Source organism: Canis lupus, chromosome 34 (genome assembly GCF_003254725.2).
Source record: "Canis lupus dingo isolate Sandy chromosome 34, ASM325472v2, whole genome shotgun sequence".
In the NCBI taxonomy this organism is placed as follows: domain Eukaryota; kingdom Metazoa; phylum Chordata; class Mammalia; order Carnivora; family Canidae; genus Canis; species Canis lupus.
The window spans coordinates 17574185-17597755 of NC_064276.1; the positions used below are offsets into that span (position 1 = coordinate 17574185).

The 23571-nt window shown below is 49.5% G+C and overlaps 1 long non-coding RNA gene across 5 annotated transcripts in view; it reads left to right on the forward strand.

Moving 5' to 3' along the window:
* Positions 1-7059, forward strand: part of LOC112662738 (uncharacterized) — a 49335-nt gene extending 42276 nt beyond the window's left edge. For all 5 annotated transcript variants that reach the window (XR_007408094.1, XR_007408093.1, XR_007408092.1 and 2 more), the window contains one exon: positions 760-7059. This is a non-coding gene — a long non-coding RNA (uncharacterized LOC112662738). The remainder of the gene's footprint in view (positions 1-759) is intronic.
* The last annotated feature ends 16512 nt before the right edge of the window (positions 7060-23571 follow it).

Sequence of the window (23571 nt, forward strand, 5' to 3'; positions counted from 1 at the left end):
AAAACGCTGAGCCACCCAGGGATCCCGAAGGTCATGAGTTTTGAGCAGAGTTTTGAAAGATGAGAGGAACACAGATTCATAGAGAAGGATCTCAAGCCTGAGCAGGTGGAGAACTGAGGGTTCTAAGAACTGAGAAGGATGAATGGTGGCCAGCTTGTCCCATGAGCTTACATAAGCTATGATGTGACCATGAAGTCAGGAGAAGAGCAATGTGACAAGGGACAGTGCCACTCTGGAGGAAGGCACAGAACAGAGAGGGAAGAAGGTCTTCAAAAAATAGATCCGAAGCTCTGTCTTGCAAAAGGAGCAAAAGGAGCCAACTGCGAGAGGGTGGCAAGTACTATGCTGAGCCCTCTAATATATTTAATTCTTAAAACAAGGGTTTGAGGTAGGTTCTACTATTATCACCAAATACTGATGAGTTAGTGGAGGCCCAGAAAGGTTAAATAAGCTGCCTAAGTTCCCCAGAGCTGGTTAGTGATAGACCTGAGATTTGAATACAGACAGTCTGATTTCCTAACTAAATGAGTTAGGAAATCCTGTGAGGCTGGGGAACACTTAAAGTCAGAGTAGGCAGGGACAGAGTCTCTGATGGTCCAAACCTTCTCCACATTGGAACATTGGAGAACTTGTCTTTGCTCAGGGTCTTTGGGGCTCACCAATCCATCAACCCTGTCCTACCCTCATGAAGAACCTGAAAATGGTCTTCTGAGGCTACTTCTCCTGGAGAACACTAACCTATTTCCTCTCCCTCCCCAGCCCACCTGTGAGGAGGAGTCCAAGCCAGAGACATCAAGCAGGCCCTGCCTCTGGCCTTGACTGTATTCCTGCTGGATGCTTGCTGCCCTGGGAGCACTGGGCACTTTGCTGCTGAGGACATCTCCCTTTCTTCATTGATGGCAGACCTGCCCTGGGCAGGGGACTTTAGCCTCTTGGTAGCTCAGCTCTGACTTCTCCCTAATTAGATGGAGACTGTCATCTCCTAGCCATGCTCCTTTGTAGTCTGGGTGGATGGGTGTCACTGTCCCTGGCAAGCCCCATGCCTCTGTCCAGAGAGTCCAAAGACACTTGGGAACAGCCAAGCCATGGGCTGTTGGAAGATGGTGACTCCCATACTGTCCTGGTTTTATGGTTTTGGGGATTTTTTTTGAGGGGTTGCTTTGTATCAGAACACCAAGAGAGATTCTGTTGGACACCCATATTCAAGAGACACTTTCTACCCAGCTTTGGAACTTCGGGTCTGGAGGGAACTGACATTCTGGGATCCCCACAGCTTCTCTCATAGCCTCCAGCCATCATCCCCCCCACCAGGCAACAAATTGTCTTATAACATAGCCTTGAAAAATCCCCATAAATAGCCCTTTACTTTGGTACAACATATTATAGTCCCAAAGCATTCTTGCATCCTCAGCCCAGAGGACCCTCTTCACGTCAGCCCTGTAAGGCCGCTAGCTCAGAGATGATTAGACCCATTTTACAGATGAGGAATATTAGGTCACATGGTTGCTGAGTCACATTGGCATTGGCTACACCGTTAGATTTCATGGACTGGGTGGGAGGTGGCCTCTGGGTCGATGCAGGCAAGTAGATGAAGGAACTGGAGGGGTGAGTGATCATAGTTCCTCCATGCCCAGAAAGTCCCACCTTGAGTCACTTGCCTTTCCCTGGCCCTGATCAAGACACCAGCAGCTTCCCTGCTGAGGGGTGGTGACTCATCCCCTTTTCGTCACCTTCCCCAGGTACTCTCAGCCAAACCCTCTCCTCCTGGCTTTTGCAGGATCTGACTCAAGGTCCCTTTCAGGTAAGCAGTATCTGTGGAGCCTTCTGGTGTAAGGCCCAGTTGAAACAAGAGGAGGCATTTGAGATTTATTCATGAAGAGCAGAATGCCATAAACAGCATTTGGACTCTTCAGGGAAAAGAGAGACAGGGCTACAGGGGTGGGGGCAATTATATAACAGCATTGACAATTACATCCTTGTGTGTCTTTAGCACCTGCTTCCAAAGAACTTTAAGTGCCTTCAGGTTTATTAGGCTATTTGATCTCATAAAAATCCCACAAATAGATGGTGATAGTTATTATCATCTTTTTATAGATGAGGAAACTGAGGCCTAGAAAGGTGTAGTGATTTGCTCAGGGCCTTACAACAAAGGACTGAGGGATAAAGCTGGGTCTGTCCTATTTCAAGACGTTTCTCTAGGTGTTTCATGCATGGGTCTCCCTTTTACCGTCTACATTCCTATGAGATAAGGTGTGGACACAGGAGGTGACTGGCAGCAGGCTCAGAGAGTTCTGCACAAGGTCACTCAGAAACAGTGAGTCAGGCACCATTATATTGAGGTCAGTTTCCTCTTTCACTTCCCCAAACAATTGTTGGGGAGCGAGCTCACTTGTTGCCTTTCAAAGATCAGGAGCTGAGTTATTTGCACAGTTGCTCCTGAAGGACTTAATAGTAGTGGTGATCTGAAAAAGAGGTCAAGGATCCCACCCTGGGACTCCTGCCCTCCTGACCCACCAATGCCCCTGCCAAGTGGGAGATGTCCCCACTAGCGCTGTCTATTACCACAGCCTCTGCCCTGATTTCTTGTCCTCTGGTGTCATTCCCATTCAATCCTCTCCATGACTGATTTTCATAAAGCTCTTCTCACCTTCATAAATAGTGGAACCCCATTACTTCCAGTCTCGGCTTGGCATTCAAGGCCCCACCCAATCACATCCCAAACTATCTTCCCACGCTTGACTCCTCCCCCTCGTCCTCCTCTGAAAAACCCTGTCTTCAGCCAAGACTGTAGGACTTGCCTGGGCATGCTTTGTGTTTTCCAACTCCACAGTTGACCGCCACACCATTCCCTTGGCCTAGAAATCTACTCCTACCCTCTTTGCCTGCTGGATTTCTACTCACCCTTCAAAACTTATGACAAATGTGACTTCCTTTATGAGGACCTTCTTGATTCCACCACCAGGAAATGATCTTTCCTTCCTGGGATGTCTCACTTGTTTATATAGGTCTCTACACAAGCAATTCTTGGATTGTGTGTGTTGTGGTGATGGTGTGAAGCTTTGGGTGTTTGCAAAGCTTCAAAGATTGCAGAATTCTGCAATCGTGTGTGTGTGTGTGTGTGTGTGTGTGTGTGTGTGTGTGTTTATGTTTATGTTTTGGTATGAGAGGTGAGCACAGCTATGCAGAACACTTGAACACAAAGAAGGGATTGGACATTTACTGGGTGTGGAATATGTCGATCACGTCTGCTCTGCCAATGAACAGAGAGCTAGAGGTCTCCCTCAGAGGAGAGAAAACACTCATAATAAAACTTCTAAACACACTTGGAGGAAGAAAGAGTAGAGAGAGGAAAGAAGTGAGTAAGTGTGCATGGATCATTCACTATATTCCAGGCACAATGTTAGAGATGAAATTTCAGGTGAACCATGAGCTCACGTTACCCTTACAATTGCTCTGCGAGGTAGGGATTATCGCCCCTGTTTTGTGGATGTGTGGTTCTGAGAGTCAGGTTCCTTTGGAAATAGACTTTGGGGAGGAAGACCTGAATGCAGAAGATTAATGGAGGGAATGCTCATGGGACAACATCTATAAGGGAGTCATGGGACTGGTAGGACCGAGCAGAGGGAGAGGTTATATGGCATGGGGTCGCCAAGAAGCCTCAGCTACTTGCATGGGGCACACCAAAGCTTGGGTGGCCCTTCAAAGATGTTTCCCCATCAAGGCAAGGGGGCTGAGTCATTATACCTCTCTGGAAAGAGGCATCACTTAGGCAAGACAGCTAGGTCCCTTCAGCTGAGGGCAGTTCCTGGGAGGACAGCACACACTGCACATATGACTCCAAGCCCGATAGGTGCCTGTCCTGTGCGCACATAACCCTGCTGGCCAGTGGAAAGGTTGGAGACTGGCCTCGGGACTATCTCGGTCCTCAGGCACTGTGTCCTTTCGGTTCATCTCAGAAGACAGCTTAGCCACCCGTGCCCAACATGCATCTTCAGAAGGCCTCACCCCAGAAAGTTCCCAGTGGAAATCACCCCATGAAGAAAACGGTCTCCCCTTTTTATGAAAGACCTCGGGTGGATCTGGTATCAAATAATTGCAGTGAGAAGGCGGGCTTTGTTGAATCTAGTTACTGCTGTTTTCTGTTACTGTCTGGTCCTTATTCTTTGGAAACTCTGATCGTGGAATCCAAGTATGATATTCAAAATATTTAATACCCACTAACACCACTGGGACAGCTGGAGTGGGTGCTGGCATGCTGAATGTGCGTCAGGCCTGGAAGGTGCTGGAGGACGAGGTTGCAGCTCCCCGTAAGTGCCGTGTACTGAGGAAGATGCTGGCAAGGGCTTTGTGCCAAAAACAAAGAGAGGTGGGTCTACAGATTAAACTGGACCAAATGGTTCCAAGTATCCAAGGTGCAGGTATATATTATATAGGTAAGCTTCTCCATTTTGTAAGGGCTGCATCCTACCCAGCCCTGTATTCCCCTCACAGCTCGTGCAGTAAAGTTTGTTCCATGAAATCTGTATGACTCTGGGCAAGGCCCCATCCTGCTCTGTGCCTCAGTGTCCCCATAAGAGGACAGGTTTCCAAACCCTGTTTCTCCTTGATCAGGAGAATCTGGTGAAGCCCCCTCTGGAGGAGGGCGGTGAAGAGGCCAGGCCCAGGGCCTCTTGTCCTGCTCTCACCAGAGCAGCTTGCCTCGTATTTGTTTATGCTTCCATACGGTTTCACTTAAACCAGCATTCCTCAGCTAAAAACAAAGCCTGGGAACCACTGGGCTGCATATGGGATCTGGGGTCCTTACACACAGCTCTGACATGCTCAGATGTGAGTGAGCGAATAGACAAATGGACACACGAACGAACATGGGTGGAAGAATGAATGAATGAATGAATGAATGAATGAACCAACTCTGTGCACCTAGCTAGTGCGGGTCAGGCCTTGGTTACATGGTTCTGGACGGCCAATGGGCCGCTGTCCTGGACAGTTTGGAAATCTACCCCGGGCTAGGTCAGAGCTCACCCGATGCCCTGGCAATTGCAGGATTTTGTCTCCGCCACAGCCACAGACCAGGCCTGGATGCCACCAGGTCTGAAGGCACTTGTCTTCTTGGACTCTCCCAGTACCTTGACTCAGCTGAAAGAGATACTGACAGCGGCAGCCCGAGTCACTGGCAGGTTTGACAAAAGACTCATTGGGTTTTCTCAGTGTGTGTCCCGGGGTGTGGCACCAGGTCTGGCTTGCTTCAGCTCCCTTCCATCCCAGGAAAAGGACTCCCAATTTTGGCCTTGTCCTCCCTCGCTGCCTCCTGACCCCCACCTCCTCCGCTCTTCTTCTTTTCATTCCTCTAAGGCAGTGGTTCTCGACCTCGGCTACACATGGGAACCGCCTTAGGAAGGCTTAAAAAATCACCATTGCCCAGAGATTCTGATTTCTTGGTGTGGGTGTGGCCTTGGCAAAAGGATATGGAAAAAGCTCCCCCGGGTGATTCTCATACGCAGCCAAGGTTGAGGACCAGTGGTCTGAGAACATGGAGGAGGGCACCCAACTCCAGCCTAGACCATTTCTAGCTGTGGGATTCAGATATGCCTGCTAGACTGGGGGAAGCCTGGGGCATGAGCACTGACCAGCAGTACGGGGAAGAATAGGGAAATGGAGGGAGGTGCACCTCACTGCACCCCTGCCTCTATCTACCCTAGCATCTCAGCCCTGTGGGGAGAGAGGCCTCAGAAGAAGCCAAGGGCATTTTTTTTATAGGGCCTCTTCTGTAGGACTCAGAGAAGGCAGGCTTGTTTGGTGTCCAGGTGACACGGTGTGACCAGAGGGGGAAGGAAGGGCACAGGACACCATGAGGTGCCAGTGCACCGAGGATACCAGGCAGGCAGCACCACCCTTTTGGGGGGCTTTGAGACAAGGTGCCGGGCCTGGGCAGCAGCATTCTTACAGGGCACGCCTGCAGCAAGGGACCGGGGCTGTGTGTAAGGCACGGCATGCACCCTCCATGACGGCCTGTTGACAGGCGCAGGCGGGGCACCCCCCAAAGAGTCCTGCCAGCCACAGAGTGAGCCTAGGGCAGATGGGGGCAAGCAGCAGTGAAATGGGTAACTTCTTTGCTGGGAACCCAGCTGGGCTTACGAGATGGTGAGGCCTGTAAACACCGGGGTCACAGATCCAAGGCACACTCGTGAAACCGCAGTGACGGGGCGGTGGTAAGGCGACAGCAGAGAAGCAGCCACGTCCCAGGCTGCCCCGAGATGGCCGGGTCAGGTGATGGCCAGGCCCCCTCCGGCCCCACAGCTTTCCCACCAGGTGCTCCCCGTCCAACCTGGGTCCTTGCAGGCCTCCCCCCACTTCTCTGCAGGTGTGCTCTCAATGTGAATTATTCGTCTTACTTCCTGCGCAAGTTCTTTCTCTCTTCGTTTTTTTTTTAAATCACATTTTCTCCCAAATTAGAAAACCTCTTTAATTGTTAGCAGGAGCTGGGGGTCTGTTCCTTGCATGGACAATATCATTAAACATTGGAAAATAAACAAACCAGGCAAGTTTAAGACACTTTCAAACCCTTTGCTTCCCAGAGGGCGTCTGGGGCCCGGGCAGGACAAGGCTCTGCTGGCCTGGGTTTACACTGTGTTGACGACTTGACCCCTCCAGCTGTGAGAAACCAAACTGACAGCGGGGGTTGTTTTTACTAAACTTTGCAGGGTCGCAAACTTGATTTGGGAGGCATCTGCGCTGATTTGTGCTGAGGTCTCCCGGCGGCTGCGCCGCACGCTTCCTCCTTGGGCAGAGAGCATGATGGGAGTGGGCCAGTGGCTCTCCTAGCTGACAGCTGTTGTAAACCATCTCTGTCCTCCAGACTTATTCCACAGGGCTGGGGGAGGAGAGGAGAGCCGTGGGAGGGGGTGGTGTGTGAGAACATTTCTTTCCATCTTGCTGAAATGTGAGTCTAATGAAATGATAATGAGGTTGTGGCCTTTAAGCTCCATTGAGCTTCTTGCGCATTGTAATTTTACCCAGAGTGGGGCTAGTTTTTGAAATGATTAAAACTATGGATTCCTAGGCCTGTGTGGCTTGAATTGGAATTCATTAGAGGCCCAGAGGTGAGGGATAAACATTTCTTCCTAGTTCAGCCAGGGAACAGACCCTATCTTGTGTGACGCTCCTGCCTGCCCACCCACCTCTCCAGCAGGACCCCTGGCAGCACAACCGGCTGGTGTGGGAACCCCAGGCAGTGCTGGCAGACAGACAACAAATGGCATCCAGCATCCACAGGGCGACAGGTTCTGAAGGTCCCAGTAAGCATCCCAGCCCATTTTCCTGGGACTTCTCCCTCATGGTGGAGGAAGAAGTTCTCAGGGTTTAGTCTTGGTCCTATTTTCTTACAGGCATGTTAAGTGAAATGTCTTTTCTGTGAAAAGAAACACACAGAAACAGAGAAATGCTCCAAAGTGTGACCCAGAAGAATGCTGGAGGGAGAAACTCTAGCTGGGAGCAGTGGCCGACAACGTGGCCTGAACTTGGATCTCTTGGGCTCCATCTTTCTTGGGAGAGAAGAAATTCTTGCCTCTGATTTTTGTTGTCACCACCATGCTGGCTCCCAAGAGCACTAAGATCACTTCTTTGGGGTTCTAGTTCAGGTTCTTTCAAGCAGAGACAGGCTGCCATCTTGAAAGTGACCCTACTTTATGAACACTATAGAGGTTCCTCAAAAAATTAAAAAGAGAACTTCTGAGTATCTACCTGAAAGAAATGAAAACAATAGCTCAAAAAGATACTTGTACCCTCATGTTCACTGCAGCATTATTTACAATAGCCAAGGCATGGAAGGAGCCTAGGTCTATTAACAGATGAATAAATAAACGGTGAGATTATATATATAATATATGGTATATACACACACAGGAATATTATTCAGCTATAAAAAAGAAGGTAATCTTGCCACTTGTAACAACATGGATGGACTTTCAGGGCATTATGTAGGGTGAAGTAAGTCAGGGAATACCGTGTGATCTCACTTATATATGCAATCTAAAAAACAACCCCCAAAACTCCCCAAACAAAACAAAACAAAACAAAACAAATTGGGTAAAGGGGGTCAAAAGGTACAAACCTCTCGTTATAAAATAAGTCAGGGGATAAAATGTATAGTATGGTGACCAAAATTAAAATACTGAATTGCATATTTGAAAGTTGATAAGTGAGCAGATTTTCAAGGTTCTCATCATAAGGAAAAAAAAATTGTAACTGTGTGTGGTGATGGATGTGAACTAGGCTTATCATGGTGATCATTTCACAATATATACAAATACTGAATCATGTTGCATATCTGAAACTAATATAACGTTATATGTCAATTAAATCTCAAAAAAGAAAACACTTCATATCGAAGGATCCAAAAAGAAAATAATTACAGAAAATGTTGACGGCATAAGGATGGGCATGTTTCCAAAGTATGGAAACCAAGTATGGGTGTCCTGTTCTACCTTGTGCTGCTTTTAACTCTTTTCTTGCCTTAAAGGGCTGAAGCAATTTATATACACTTGGCCTGGCTTCCTGCCTGTGGAGGCCACATCTTAAAACTGGTCAATCGCCCATCTTACTATCTTCTGTGAAAGCTCAAAAGCTGGCATTCTAACATCCCAACTGGGGCTTCCTATTCACATCGAGGTTCTGGTCTGAAGAGCAGGCTTCATCCACAGCGCATTGGGGGTAGCGTAAATGAGGAGTATAAGGAGACAGGGTGCTATCCTCCACTGGGGCAAAGCAGCCAGGTAAAATTCCCCATTGACCTCCATCCCCTCCTCCTTTTATAGCCTCACTGGGCAGTCATGGTCATAAAATGTGCACAGCAATAGCTATATTCAGACTGGATCATCAAGGCCTGTCTTCGAGGTCACATATACCATGATCATGCCCACATTTTAGAAATGATGTGATACAGCTCTAATTTTCCTGCTCACCTTTTACAGGTCAGCTCAGGCATCATGATCCTGAAGCCCTCCCTCAACAAGATGAGTGGGGTGCCTTTCCTCTGGCTTTCCAAAGCACCACAGGCATCTAGAGCCCCGCCCCCATACCACATTGTGTCATATTCACATCTATTTCTCTTGGTGGTTCCCACTAGACTGTGGGCTCCTTGAAGGCAGGGTCTACATTTCATTCCCTTTTGTACCTCATTATCCAGCACCACACCTGGCCCCTAACATACCTGAATGGAAGACTCTTGGGTGAGTGAATGAGGGTAGGAAAGGGTCCATGATGGAGGTCATCTGAGTCTTAAGACAATCTTGGGAGTCAAGGAGGGCAGGAGATGAGCTGATTTCTTGAAAAAAAAAAAGAGAAAAAAAAAAAAAGGTATAGAAAAGCAGAGCTTCGGAGAGAGTAAGGCCTTGCTTAAGGAGAGCTGCTTCCTAGCCCTGGCGCCAGGGCTGAGGCGCAATCTGGTGGCCCTGCCGGAGGAGGTGTGCACTCTGCTGCCCACATCTGGGCAGATCCTCTTCAGGCACTCTGCTGTTTCTCGGAGACTCTCTCCCAAGTTGCTCCTCCCACGCAGGTGGTTCCCAAGCGGTTCATATCAAGGTCCCTTTTATTTTCTCCCCCTGCCCCACCCCCAGCACCTGGGCTTTGAAAGATTTGGCCTAGCAAATGAGCCTCAATTATGCAGTAATAATGACTCCATTTTCTCATTTTTATTAATAAAAGACATATGCGACATGCCACTCAGAGCTTTCGGTTGGGCGAAAACGAGTGGGCCCCGCTGGGTGCAGGGAATTCCGCCCAGTGGCAGTGGGTGGACAAGCCACCTCCTCTGCCCGGGCTGGGACCCTCCGGGCCCAGTTCAGCCGGCCGCCTGCCCTCCGTCTCCGCCTCTGAGCCCCGAGGAGACAGGGGCCCTTTCAGCTGCTCCCAGCCTGCTCTCCCGTCCCGGTCCCGGCTGGAATCAGCAGAGCCTGACTTCTGGGGAAGCGTTACTGCGATGTGTCAGCTGCTCTGGGAAAGCCCGGCGCGATGTATTCCAAGACCCGTCAGGAGGAAGGGTTTACGGTCAGTTAGGAGCTGTAAACTCCTTCCCATGGAATTGTCGGTGGAATTTTAATACTCTGTCTCCCTCTGTCTGGGCACTTCCTTCCACTCTTGGCCGGCTCCTCGATGCATATGGAGCAGGGCTCATGTTCGAGGGTCCCCAGGGACAGCGCAGCTTCACTCTGTCCAAGCGTCACGGCTGAGTACGGAAGGTGAAGCTCAGACAGGGCGCCTTCCCGCCCACCCCTCTGTCCCTGGGCCTTGGCAGCCCCCCTCCGTTCACCACCCCCACCCCCAGCTCCCTTCCCTTTCAGAGCCGCACCGAGGTCCTGCACAGGCCTGAAGGGAGGGGGGGTAGGGGACGCCAGCCTGGCTTTATTCAGGCAGCAAACACTGAGGGCCTCTGTACTGAGGGCCCACTATGTGCTGGACAGGGAGCCCGGAGCTGAGAAACAAGAGACACACTGTCCCTGTCCTCAGGGCACCCCTTCCTGCTGCTGTGCAGTTCTGATCACCTCACAGACCGTAAGTAACAAACAGGAAAAAAGAGGAGAGTAGGGCAAGTAAGAGAGAGGAGGTGGCCAGGAGGAAGGGTTGTGGTCAGCAATGACCTGGGGCAGGGGGTGGGGTAGTGAAACAGAAAACATGGCCCTATGGATGATTTGGGAGCCCACGTCACCCCTCCTGCAAAATGGCTCTAGGTCCTCCACTCCACTCTCCAGGAGATTGTCCCCACATCTACTCTGGTAACTCCAAAGTCCCTATTTTTTGTCCAAACCTCACATTTGAGTGTCAGGCCCCCTGTATCCAACTAACTCTACCTGGAGGTCCCAGAGGCAAACCATCCATGACCAAACTCAGCCATCCTCCATCAGTTACTTAATTATAATCTCCGGTTTCCTCCTCGTCCACCAGATCGTGGGCAATCCGAAGCTAGGTGCACATCTTGGTTCCCTCTGTGGCCCCAGCGCCCAGTATAGCCCCTGGCGCATGGTGGACACGTCCAGGAAAATGTGTTGCAAATGACCAGTGCCCCTTCATAGAAGAGGCCACCCCTACAGGATCAGTTTCCCTCCTCCCCCCTGACACTCCTCTCCTCCTTTTCCCGAGGAAACACACCATCCCACGGCTACAACTCTCAAGACTGTTGTTTTAGTAGAATTAAAATGGAACCAGTGAGAGATATCTTTGTCCCACAGGGAATCCTTTGACCAATTTTGGGGTGGAAGGGGGCTGTCAGGACTTGCCTTTCTATCCTAAGTCCTCACGCACAGGCTGGATTTGCATATGTTAATACAGAGAACTGTAGCAATTTAATGAGAAGCAGTGGGCCATGTGGGTGAACAGAATTCCTCAGAGTATTTTTTTCAGATGTCTTAATTCACTCTCTTTGTTGTATTGCGGCAGATCCAGGTGTTTGGATTGAGTTGGTCCTGGTCCCCACCCCCTCCCCCAAATCTCTGAAACCACAGATCTTTCTAGATGCCAGACTCAGTTTTATGTCCCAGGGGTGGGGGGTGGGGGGGGAGCATTCTCCTCACCTGGGAACACCTCCAAGGAGATGGCCCCAAGGAGACGCCCCCGCCAGAGAGCCCAAGCCCAAGGGTTGGGGGTGAAGGGGTGTTCCTCAGCGGGTGGGGAGGAGAGGATAGAATTCCAGAGACAAGAACTCTCTATGGAGACAGCCCGCTGGGCTTCCAGCCCTCCATCTGGGTTCCACTAAAAACACATTTTGCGTGTTTCTGTTGTTCTTAAGTCTGGGTTTATTTCAAGGGGAAAATTATAAAGAAACATCTTTGCCTTTATTTCAATAGCAGCTTGTGCTTGGGTAGATTTTCATCTGTCTGGCCTGTCCTGCCTGAAGGTAAACGGAGGGATAGGGTGGGGTCCCAGAGAAGGCAGGCCCCAAGAGACCCCCAGAGACTGAGGTTCCAGGCTCTGCTTGCTGTCATGGTCGGTCACCGATTCTCACCTGTCCAGCTGTTAGCAACATCCATGGCAGAGGAGGTCCTGGTGGTTTGAGAATGAGAGGTGAGAACAGGAGAAGCACAGGACCAGGAGAGCTGTAGGGGCTGTCCGACCTGGGAAATCGCTGCAGACAAAGGTGTGTGACAGTGTCCCCACAGGTATTCAAAAGGTTTCTGGAGCCCCGAGCAGCATTTGGCAGGTGACCACCTATGACCACCTACGTGAATCAGAGTTTTGCCCTGATGGGAAGTCAGAGGTGGAAGAGGCCCATCTCAAGGATTCAGGTTCTAACCCAGTCTGAGTATCCCCAAGGCTATCTAGAGTCCCTGAATTTGAATCAGAGAATTCACACCTTAGAGAGACAACAAATGAATGTCAGAGTCTGGAAGGCCCTGAGCCACCTAGCCCACTGCTTTCATCTCACAGATGAGGAGACAGGGCCCAGGGAAGGGAAGCTACTTGCTCAGGCCACAAAGCAGGGTCTACGAGTGGACTAGACCTGCATCCCGGGCCTTGGTGCTGTCTGGCACTTCTCTGCCATGCTGCTTCGCAGGGTAAATGGCCAAATCTCCCGGAGGGGCCAAGAGTTCTTATAACCATGCCATGCATGGACTTACACATCCAAGTGCACACAACGTGTTACACTCTCCCTTGGACTTTGTCAGCAGAGCTCATCGGTACCCACCCCTCCAGAACAACCTGGTTTCCCCCTCTTGGGCATCCAGGCTCCAGACAGACATGGGAACTCAGAACACCATGGTAGATATGATCCTGTCTTTGCATAGAGCTGGTATCAGACACAAAGGGGGAATTCTCTGCCCAGGCCCTAGGCCCTGGCCTTCACCCACCAGAGAGCTATTCTTGCAGAGCTCACTCTTCCTCGGAGAAGGGCCTCTGCAATGACTCAAGTCCACCTGCTTAGGAAGGATTGGATTGCCCCCTGGTGGCCATGCGCGGCACCTGCTCCCCAGTGCCTCAGTCTATTCATTCATCAAACCTGCAATGAGCCCCCTGCTGTGGGCCAGGGGAAGGAGTGGCCAGTACACTGTAGGAGATTGATATGCAAAGCAACAGTTACAATGCAGGTTGATTAATGCTATTATAGAGGTAGGCTTAGAGTACAATAGAAGCTAAGAAAAGAAGGGGGTAGGTCCGTGTCCTCCCAGCTTCCAGGCAAGGAACCTAAGAAAGATTCCTCAAGGGATGTGGGCTGACATGCTTCCCAGGCGGTGCACAAGCAATCAATAATTAACATTCATTTGCCCTGGAGTTCACAGCTTACCCAAAATTTGCACTTGCATTTTCTAATTTTTCCTGATAGTCTCATGAGGTAAATGTAATTGTCCCCGTTTTACAGATGAAGACACTGAGGCTCAGAGACGCTAAGTGATTTACTCCAAGTACAGTCTAGTAATGGACGCTTATTTGATTAGTTTCCAAGCCACTCCAACTGGACCATACAGCCCATGGGGAGGGGGGCACACCAGGCAAGGGTTGAGGGAGGGAGTTGACACAAAATATTGCTAAGTTAGGGATTAGAACAGCTAAGCAATCCTCTCCCATCCCCCAGGGAGCCGAGTTCTCTTTCCCCAGAGCTGCACACTGATGCCTGGTGGGCCTCACGGGGCTAATGCAAACTGGAGAGTCCTGGGCCTGGCGGCTACATCACTTGCTCTTCACAAACCCAGAAGCGATGGATGTGGGAGAGGGATGGTTAGTTTCCTCTTCACCATTGCTGGGCATGTGGGTTGGATCAGAGCTCGGGAGCAAGGAGTGAGCCGGAGGTCCTGCTGGGTCTGTGGTCAGGTCGGCAGGCCTCGGGGTGGGGTGCAAAACTCTTAGGAGGAGCCTCGTCCACAGCCAATACCCCGCCGCAGGTCAACGGGACTGCCTGTGAGAGAAGAAGGAACAATTCGGTGCAGCTGCTTAGAAGCAGGTGGAGGGACACCTGGGTGGCTCTGCAGGTTAAGCACCTGCCTTTAGCCCAGGGCGTGATCCTGCGGACCCGGGATAGAGTCCCACGTCGGGCTCCCTGCATGGAGCCTGCTTCTCTCTGTCTATGTCTCTGCCTCTCTCTGTGTCTCTCATTAATAAATAAATTCTTTAAAAAAAAAAAAAAAAAGCAGGTGGAGTAAAATGCCAACAGCAGGAGGGCACTGCCCTGGCAGCTTGGGGAAACCATCCACTATCAGAGCTGGAGACGGGCCTTACATTCCTGGCCAAGGAGCCTGTGGGTCCACTCAGGCTCCCTTCTCATCCTCATGCCCCAGAGCCAGTTCATCCAGGGGTCTTGCCGACTCTGTCCCCAGAATATTCGAGAAACCCGCTGCTGGCCCTGTGTCCAAATCCCATTCTCTCTTTGCCTGGAAATCCGGTTTGTTTCCCAAATGTTCACTCTCTCTCTCCTTCACACAACCTCCCTTGCCAGGGCAGGACCGGTGCCTCAATCCCATCTGCTGGAACCCCTTAGGGCAGGTCGGGATCTTTGGATGTACAGACAGGTGGTACGTATTGGGGTGCCTCTGGGAAGAGGTTGGAAAAGGCTGTGGAGACAGCGCAGGACTAAAGTGGGGTGAAAAGACCCCCAGGGTTGGTAAAGCACTGCCGTGGGCTCGAGTGTGAGTGGCCGGGCAGACGGACAAGGTGAGTGATGGCACATGTCGACACTTAGGTGAGAGATGCTGTTAAGTCTCTGCTGGGGCTCAAAGTCACTTGTACTTCCCCCAGGATCCTAGGCCTGGGTGCTTTTCAGTGAGCTATAAAATGGCCATCCTAGGAAGCAGCATATTCCAAGGGCACGACTCGGTTAAGAAGATTCTCTGGACCAAAGAAATTGGCAGGGGATGAAGGATTTAGATTCAGTGAACTTGCACTGACAGCCTACTGTGGACTCAACACTGAGATAGGCACTCGCTCGTATTTAGTCCCATGTCATCCTCGCCACCGACCTATGAGGCAGCGAGACTCAGAGAGGTTAAGTAACTGGTCCAAGGTCACAAAGCAGTAAGTGACAGCACTAAGATTCAAACCCAGACTGGGTAGTTCCCATGTGGTTTGTTACAAGAGGATCTTGGGACTTTGCTAATCTCTGGACATGCTGTGGAGACTTCCACGAAAGAGTCAAATGTTTGGGAAGCCAAACGTTCAAGGGAGGGAGTGCCAGGTATTTTTATGTAAGCAGATTGCCCCTGCCGCGGAGTCTAATTTCCCTGCCAGCTCTGCCCTATCCCAGGACACATATTCTCTGGCACGCATCTGGTTTTGTCAGTGCTCTGTGGAACTGCATTTTCAAGGACTCCATCGCTCCCCAGGCATACAAATGTCTCTCCTTCATTTTTCCTGTTAAGCAGATTTAAGAATGAACTAAGAATCTTGGTCACCATTAATTTCACAGCCTACAATTATTTGCATCCTTTTTTTTGCTTGAGTCATTTTAAAAAGCCCTTATGATTCCTTTAATCCCCTTTGGTAGAGCGATTCCATTCTGTTCTCTCTTAACCTTCTCTCTCCTGAATGTCCCCCACCCCCCACCCCACCATGGAAAGCTTTAAATAATGCAACAAATTCTTGTTTCATTTCCTTTTCTCTGTTTCCAGATGGATTTTTCTCCCCAGAACATCCCTGGGAATCATTTCTGTCAGATGCTTCACTGGGTGTCCCTTGGTTTTTATACTCATCTATCCCCTTCCACCCTCCCCCCACACCACCCCCACCCCGAAATTGCAATTTGCTATTTTAATTATAGCCTCTCTTGCCACACTTGAGGGTTTTTTCTCTTTGCAGTCCTCTACCTCGCTTAGATTTAATCCTTTCTTCCAGTGCAGAGAATTCATTAAGATTTCTAGATTCCTCCGAATTTGCTTTCTTGACTGTGAATAATTCGTCTTGGTCTATGCGTGATTTTGATTGTTCAGATGCTGACTTAAGTTGCCTAGCAGTGGGGTCAGGGTGGCCTGTCTGAATTAGTGCCCCTATTCAAGTGCAGATTGCATCACCACTCTAGAGATAAGGTGTCCCTGGGTCTGTCTGGTCCTTGTAGTCCTGGTGCTGACCTTCTCCAAGACCTGGCAGTGGCCCTAGGGAAGCTGACCACATGCCTCTGCCTCCCTGGCCAGTTGATGAGAGCTCCTGGGACTGTCTTTGGGTTCCATGAGTTGTCCCTTGTGGGCGGGACTGGGCTGGCCTTGACCACAAGCCATCTGGGTCACCTGCCACTGTTTCCCAGGTGCCTGCTGGGCCTGCCAGGCTGAGGCTGCAGCTGGAAATGAGTCTGGGCAGGAAGTGAATGGGGAAGTAGTTTATGTCACTAGGAAGGTGATGAGGGGAGGACTGGAAGGCAGTTCTCCAACAAATTCCAGGCATAGAAGCTGAGCTACTCACCACAAAGAGGAACCACTCAAAAGCTGCCACCCATCCTGTTTGGGCTCATAGACCTGTCCCTGTTCTGTCCTTCAGGCAAGTATGTAGGTCAGTATGAGTGAAGGTCATTTACTGTGGGAGCCTGTAAATCTCAGTTTTGAGCCTGGCTCAGTCGGAAACACCAGGTGCTCCAAGGTAGCCTAAAAGTCCCTAGGGAAGGCGATACTCTTAGAGCTGCGTCACCAAAGGGCTGGTGTGGTGCCATGAGGCCACTAAAGGGCAATAGTGATAATATTACACAGGTGAGGACATGAGAGAGACATCATTCTCTTGTTGATTCATTTCCTATCTCATTCTAAAAGGGATTTGAGGCCAAGGGCCCCAGATGGAAAATGGACAAAGGAAAAATGATTTTGAGATCCTAAAGTGTAAGATACTGTCTGAGATTGTCTCCAGTGGGGGTGCAGGCAGTGAACAGGAGGGTGCTCTCTAAGGCCAGGTGAGTAGTGAAAACACAGAGGTGGAGCCCCTAGAGGGCCTGCTGTAGGATCATCAGAAGAAGTGGAAGGAGCAGGGGGGGCTGTGCATTCCTAGTGAACTAGTCCTAGAGAGTTGCTGTGTTGGGAAAGAGCAGGCACAGACGTTCCAAGACATCTGGAATACCAAATAAGGTGGCAGAAAACGAGGCAAATAAATGATTCCAAAAGCTGGGATCATACCATTCTGCAACTAATGCTGACAGGTGCTGGGTGCACTTTGCATCTGATGGTTTTAGAGACCAAGGATTTGTTTGCGAGTGTGTCTCTTATAGTTCCTTTAATAGTTTGGGGGCAGTAGCTGTACCAAAGAGTGACTCAGAAAGGTATATTTTGCCCTTCTCATCTTCATTAGTCGCTCCCTGAAGAAACACTAATTTAAGATGATGCTTTTTTGGACGTAGGCAGTCAATGTCTTCTTCATCTTGTGACTACAAGTCCCATTGGAAAAGTTTGCTATTTTTATTGATCTGTAAAGAATCAACTGAATGCCCCCCACAGCTCTGAGACCAGTCCCCAGTTCCGGCTACCAACCAGACTGCTGTTGGTCTCCGCTCCAGGGGCCTGCCACGGCGCATGGGATGGAAGGAAGACTGGCTGGAAAGAGAAGCTCAGAGTGGTCTGGGACCATGATGGATGATTCATGGCACAATAGGGATTTCAGCCAGGCTGGATGCCAAAGAGGCAGAAGAGGTTAGACTTCCCTGGGGAGGCGGGTGAAGACAGAGGTAAGAGAGAGTCAGGGAGATGTAAGGGATGATCTGTCAAAAGGCAAGGTATCTGGATGGTGCCGGATCCAAGAAGGCCTTGCATGCTAGGTGAAGGAGGTGGGTCCATGTCCTTAAGCAGGGCCCTCCACTGAAGGTTTCTAAGCCCACCAAAGCTGGAGTGGAAATCAGATTTTAGGAACTTTGGTCAAATGGGGGACACAGAGGAGGGTGGGGCTGGCCAAAGAGGTCCATATATAGGCTTTGGCTCTGAGTCCAAGCGCCTGGACTAGAGTGTATGGCATAGGGATGAAAGGATAAAAAAGGGGGATCCCTGGGTGGCTCAGCAGTTTAACGCCTGCCTTTGGCCCAGGCTGTGATGCTGGAGTCCCAAGATCAAGTCCCGCATCAGGCTCCCTGCGTGAAGCCTGCTTCTCCCTCTGCCTGTATCTCTGTTTCTCTCTGTGTGTCTATCATGAATAAATAAGTAAAATCTTAATAAAAAAAAATCTTAAAAAAAAGAAAGGATAAAAAAACCCCAAGTGACCCAGAAAGGAAATGACAGCAGGAGAGGACAGCCCAAGAGTGAGAGGATTTGGAAGTTACAAAGAGAAAAATGCTCAGGAGCAGGCCCCAGGGGTACTTGATTGTCCCAAATGAATTAATTCCTTGGCAGCGGCTGGTTAGTTAGGCTGGTACTGCTGTCCATCCCTTGCTAATGTGTGCATGAGAGCAGCTGAGAGACTTCCCAGCAACCTCCCTCAGGAAACTGGCTGACTGAGGCAGGTAGGGGTTAATGTGGTCTGCAAATACGCTGAAGATTAATCCCCACCAGTACTTAGTGCGGGGTAAAATGTGATAAATTATTCACATCGTACAGTGTAATAAGCAGGTTGAGTCTCTGGCACTAGGCCTCTTGAGCTGTATTTTGCACTTAGGTCCTCCTTTTATTCCTCTTATTTAATCATTTTCAGAACACCTGACTTAAATAGGTGTTTCAGGTCCCATTTTTTCCCCCTGCAAAAATAAATTATATCATATATTCATCTCATGACATTCTGACATTTGCCATATTCTTACATTAAAATAAAGATGATTCGAAAGAAAAGAGCTCGGTAATTAGGCACAGGAAGAAGCTGAAACACACTTTCCTGAGGTTACCGCTTCCAGCTATCATGGAAGAAGGTCTGTTCTACAGAGAGGCTTCAGAAAGCTCGTTTGCATATGGGCTACTCTCCATTTATGGTTAATCTGAGGGAATTAAATCTGTTCCTTTAGAGTTGTCAGGGATGCTCTCTCCTGCAGAGTGGGGTGTCTGGGTAGAGGTTCTCATAGCCCTCTGGGTGTCTGTAAAATGTATTATGAATGGGGCTTTTGTCGCTAAGATCCTCCCACTCAGGGGCAACCTTTCAATGGCTCTAGTCCATGGTGGCTAATTGCCCTGAACAATGGCGGATCTGCTTTACCTTTCTCAGGCAGTCTTCCCAAAAAGGGCACAAGCTCTAGGAGTAGAAGTTTCTTGGGGAGGGACCACTTCCATCATAGCTTCATTGTCTGGAACTTAAAGTCAGTGGGAAGGTGCTAAGAAACCTCAGGAGCCAGAGGGTAAACTAAGGTATAGCTGAGAGATGGGGGAGCTGGTGCAGGGGGAAAAGGGGAAACCTGGCCAGGAAGTAGCAGGCTGAAGAATTAAGCCCAAGGAGAGAAATGGCCCCTGGAAAAAGGCAAGTCCAGGCGGAAGGCGAGGGACAGGGAACAGCAGGGTGGGAACGAAGCTTTGGGAGAGGGAATTAGGCTCTCAGAAAGAAAAAGGAGCCAGAAAGCAGGGACATGGGAAGAGGTCAACAAAGGAAAGCACCAGGGACAGCGTGGGAGGCAGCGTCCACCCCCAGCCATTCTGAGGAACCAAGTGAAGGGTAATTTTACTGAGTTGTCATCTGTTCTTATCCCAAATCTGCTTCTTTCTGCATCAAGCTGGACGCAGACACATACGTATGAATAGTTTCTGATTTCTTCATTGCCTTACTGTCTGTAAAGTACTTGGCAAACTCAAACTGCTTCCTTCCTTCCCTACCCAGTGATGTTCTGGGTATGCTCCTCTCCTCCATTTCAATAGCCAGACTGAGCAGGGCATTTTTGATGTTTTGTTATAAATATGAGACAGATGGAAACTAATGGGGTCTGTGATTGCTAACAAAGTGGTGGTCTCTTTGTGTCCCCAAAATGGGGTTTTGGGGCCCTGGGCAGCCTATTCAGCACATGCTGGGAGATGTGACAGGGGCTCTGACCAGAACCTGTTTCAGAGGGCAGGGCTGGCAGGGCTAACAATGGCTGGGGCATAGTGCTGGGAGCCTTTTCTTGTAAAGGAAGAACTGACAGCAGATGTTTAGGAGCATGTTTCTTCTGGACATGCAGCAATGACTACAGAAATTCCAGATTGGGGAGGGGGCAGTTGTTCATATGTACTATATTATGTAAGAAATCAGAAAGAAAGACAAATGCAGCTTATGTTTCCCAATGGCTGTGGAAGGTGAAAAGACTGACTTTTAACCACTGAGGTGAGAGGTACCTGATGTTCAGTAGTGGTATGTACCAAGGTAGTGGGAATGACAGAAGGAAGAAACCCAGCATGCCTCTTGGGAGCCTGGCTGGTAAGCCCAGAGCAAAGAAACATCTAGCTTCAGCCCATTCCGAAGCTGCTCAGAGCATGAGGAGGGTGTAGCTGTGTGTGTGCTCCCAGCATGGACCCCCTACAGTCCTGCTCCCAGCCTCTCAAGAAGTTTCATCAGAGCTTCCCTGTTAGTGGTTCTGCACAGACTGTGCAGCAGAGCTGGAAGGAAAAGGTTTGCAGTGTTCCCTCTTGGCATAGCCCTTCTGAATGTCTTGATTAAGGTTGGTCTTTATTTCATTTCATCGATTGAATGAAACCCATTTTTACTGAGCCTGCATTTAAAGACTGGCCCTCAAGGAGCTGTCAGTCTAGTGAGTCCTGTCTGAGGGACAGATGAGCATCTAGTCATCTCTCAGTGAGATTAATGCATGATGCCCATTTAGAAATGGCATAGAAGAGGGAAGAAATGGTTTATTTGTGGGATAAATAATTAAAAGTAAAAGCCAGCAACTATTTATTAAGTATTTACCATGTTCCAGACACAGTGCTAGAGTCTTTCATTGATTAACTCTGTTAATGATTAGAAAAACCCAATGAGGTAAGTTCTATTAGTATTCTCATTTGACAGAAAAGGATACAAAGATACAGAGGGTTAGAAAAGTGAGCCAAAATTATATAGCGAGTAAGTGGGAAAGTGGGATTTGAAGTCACTGCATTCAGCTGACTCCCTAAGATCAAATGAAAAAGGAGTTCGCCTGGGAGAGAAGGCAGAGGAAAGCACTGCAAGCAGAGGAAAGACCATGTACAAAGCAGGACAGCATGAGATCCCATGACATGTTCTAGGAATCATAGGCAGCTTGGTTTTGCAGGAGCAAGAAGCATAAGAGCAGGGAGGAGTGGAAAGTGAGGTTGGAGAGACAGGCAGGGGCCAGACCATGTGGGTCTGAGAGCTTAGATTTCACCCCTTTGTCATGAGGCATCCTTGGTGGGTCACAGGGTCAGATATACTCTTAATAAAGAGCACTCTGGCTGCTGGATGAATTGAGTGGTGGGAGTGGAGAACAGTTGGGAGGTTGTTGTAACAGTGAATAAATAAGAGGAAGAGGGTCAGCTTTTGAAAATTCGTTTAGAAGATTGAAGCAATAGACCTTGGTGGCTGATTGAATGTGTGTACGTGGTGAGTAAAGGAGTGGGAAGTGGTGAGCATAGGCTCTAGGCTTCTGGGTTGGGAACTGCTATGTCCACCAGTTGGGATAGAAAGAGCAGATTTGTGGGAGGGTGAAGGTAGGGAGCCAATAAGTTCAATTTTGGACACGCTGGTTTGGGGGTGCTGAGGGACTCCCAGGTGTGTAGAGAGCAGTGGGCAATTGGATACATGGATCTGGATGGCCTTGGCCACCGTTCCATCCTCTCTGCCCCATCCTGCAGACAGCTCCTCATGGGGAACACAATGACAGGAAACATTAGATGATGGGATCTGGAGCTGGCATGGCTAAGCGTGATTAATGCAGAAGAAATGAAGTCAGTATTGGATGGCAACAAACCCAGACTCTGTCAGACACAGCAGAAAGTGATCAAAGAGGAAAGGATAAAGGTGGTAATGGATGCTCAGTATATTTACTCCACCAGACAGTGGGGATCCATAAGCGGTGTGAAGAGAGAATTCAATAAAGGCATGATTATCTTTAATTTTTAACATCAACTTTTAATTCAATATAATGAGAATTTGTTGAATAGTCATCATTTTCATTGGTTCAGCATTTATTGAGCACCAACTGTGTACCAGGTGCCTTTATAAGAGCTGGGGATATAGCAGTAAAGGAAACAGACAAAAATCCCTGCCCTGTGGGGCTTACCTTCTGGTGAAGGAGGGCGTAGAGACAAACGATAAGAAAAGAAATAGGGATCCCTGGGTGGCTCAGCGGTTTAGTGCCTGCCTTTGGCCCAGGGCCTGATCCTGGAGACCCGGGATAGAGTCCCACATCAGGCTGGCTCTCCGCATGGAGCCTGCTTTTCCCTTTGCCTATGTCTCTGCCTCTCTCTCTCTCTATGTCTATCATGAATTTGCAGAGTGATAAATAAAATCTTAAAAAAAGAAGAAATAAAATATATAATATTTGGGTATCTACTAGCTTATACAGCATCTTCATGCAAATTAAGGGAAGGTCATATTTCCAGGTAGAGGCAACTCTGTGCCCAGGTGGGCAGCTTAGCAAGCAGAGCCCAGACCCACTCTTGCTCCCTCGGCCAGGTATCCAACTCGCATACCTTTATGTGGCAGCCCTATAGAGAATGCCAATTGTATGACGGAGATATATAAAATCGGGGGACAGGTGGTAAAGGGGAAGGGGTAGGGGTATTGCAATTAAAAAAATGAGAAAATCTCCTGGAGAAAGTGAGATTTGAACAGAGACTTGAAGGGGTGAGGAAGCAAGCCATGTGGCTTTTTGGGGGAAGAGCATTCCCAGGCAGGGGGAACAGACAGTGCAAAGGCTTGAGGCAGCAGCATGCCTGCCATATCTGAGGAGCAGCACAGGGGGCCTCGGAGAGCAGGGAGATGAGATGGCTGGAGCAGGGAGAGCAAGGGGGAAAGCAGGGAGCCGGGATCAGAAAAGCAGCTGGGGGCCAGATATTGCCGAGTAGGGCCATCGTAAGGACTTTGGCTTTCACTCCGAGTGACATGGGAAGCCTTTGAAGGGTTTTGAACAGAAGAGGGACGTGCTTTGACTTATTTTTAATGAGCTCCATCTGGCTGCTGGGCAGCAAACACAGTACGGGCGGTGGGGGGGATGGGGAAGAGCAGAAGCAGGGGGCCGTCGAAGAAGCTACTGCATGACCAAGGTGAGGAGATGTGGCACCTCATACCCGGCGGGCAGCGGGCAAGGTGAGGAGCAGTGGTCAGATTCTGGACGTATTTCATGAAGCCAACAGAATTCGCTGGTGGATTGGATGGGGTGAGGGGAGGCGGGGAGGAGAATGACTCCAAGGTTTCTGACCTGAGCAATGGAAGGACAGAGTTGCCATGTATTGAGAAAGAGAAGGCTGTAGGAGGCAGCATGATGGGGCAAAATGTCAAAACTTTTAATCTGAGCATGGATGGGAATGTGCAAACGGCCCTCCCCTGTAACAAGCCCCTGTTGCCGAGGACAAAATTGAGAGTTGGAAAAACTTGCCTGCACCTTGCCCACTAGTAGGCAACAGAACTAGGATTCCAAGGGATCTGTGTGACTCTGATGCCATGCTCTTCATACTACATCATCTCAGAGAATCTCTTCCCCACTGGGGGGTCGGGAGGTGGGCAGTGGGGCAGACGGGAGCCAGACTGAGGTGCTCAGGAGCCAAGGAGGCTGTGTCTCATTCACCTACT